This window comes from Pan paniscus, chromosome 3 (genome assembly GCF_029289425.2).
Source record: "Pan paniscus chromosome 3, NHGRI_mPanPan1-v2.0_pri, whole genome shotgun sequence".
NCBI lineage: Eukaryota > Metazoa > Chordata > Mammalia > Primates > Hominidae > Pan > Pan paniscus.
The window spans coordinates 155,257,501-155,258,801 of record NC_073252.2 but is presented as its reverse complement, the minus strand read 5'-3'; the positions used below and the strand labels follow the sequence as shown (position 1 = coordinate 155,258,801).

At 29.4% G+C, this 1,301-nt stretch overlaps 1 protein-coding gene across 5 annotated transcripts in view; it reads right to left on the bottom strand.

The window, feature by feature from the left end:
• The window catches only part of GRIA2 (glutamate ionotropic receptor AMPA type subunit 2), a 145,463-nt gene continuing 144,162 nt past the window's right edge, over window positions 1-1,301 (bottom strand). For all 5 annotated transcript variants that reach the window (XM_003822551.6, XM_003822552.5, XM_057302201.2 and 2 more), the window contains exon 16: window positions 1-1,301. This exon is cut by the window's right edge and continues 1,337 nt beyond it. The gene's annotated coding sequence lies outside the window, so the exon portion shown is untranslated.

Genomic DNA, 1,301 nt, shown 5'->3' with positions numbered 1-1,301 from the left:
TTTGCCTTTTGTAAGAACATGTTTTATGTATGATTGAAGTTTTTACAACACTCCGGAAAAGCCATCCGATGTTAGATTTAAAAATAAAATCGAAAGCATTTTCTGACATAGTACACATGAAAAATTGGAAATTCCAATATCTTCAATAGAAGTTATAGAAAGTGTATGTCTTCTTGGAGTTTGACACCCACTTAACACAGCAGAAAATAAGGTACTATACTGTAAACAAAAAAGTACAGTAAAGGACAATTGTAAATTTACATAAGAATAGTTCATAAACATTTTGGTCTTTCCATAACAGTTTTTATATAAAATGAATAAAAAAACCTTTAGACAGCTGTCATCACTCTTGTTTGACCACTTTTCACTTATATGCACACAGACATATTTATATAGCAATATATTGATGCACCGTTACATGGATATTAAACTATGAGTACTGCTTGTAACTGAGATGTGCATTATCCAATCAACATTATCCATAGTTGAAATACTCTTACATTATGTATTCTTGTCATGTTGTATCTATAAAAACATGAAAATATAACTTTACATTATTTCAATTATTTACATTAGTTCAAGCTTGACAGAGAAAAATCGATAAGCTACAATTTTTAGAAGAGTAGGCCCAGAGGTACAATAAATAGCATTGATTGTATATAGTCATTTCTTTTTCATTTTTAAAAACTCATTTTAAGTACAATATGGAAACAATTAGTCTGCAATTTGGTCATTCTAGCACTTATTATTAAAACTTAAAATGCACCTCCAGCATTCCTGATGAGGAGAAATGCACTAAAATTATATTATATTACCTTAGGATCTGTGATTAGGGACAGCTAAATTTAGTGAAGAATATCATGATACCACATGCCTCCAAGTTCAATGCAAGTGGTTACTGTTAAACCTTACATTTTTCCTTCCCTTCTATGAAATACGGTAAGAATGTTTTAAAAGCACTTTGCAAAATACCAAGTGCTACACAAAGGCTTTCTTCCAGAAATAACAAGAATACAAATATTAAAAATAACTATTGGATGTCAATAATCATTCAAAATCCTAAATTAATTAAACTTGGGGGGCTTTAATGGAAATAAGAGGTATTTTATGAAGGGAAAGATAGATCCTTTAAATTCATTAACTAGATATATATAGGCTCTTTAGTCAAAAGTTACAGAAATGTGACATTTTATCCACACTGGGCATATTAAAATAGCCATTCCACCTGAGGAATAAATATAAAAATAATATATTAGGGTTATTTTTAATTGATGTCAATGGGATGAAACTATATTGCAGGT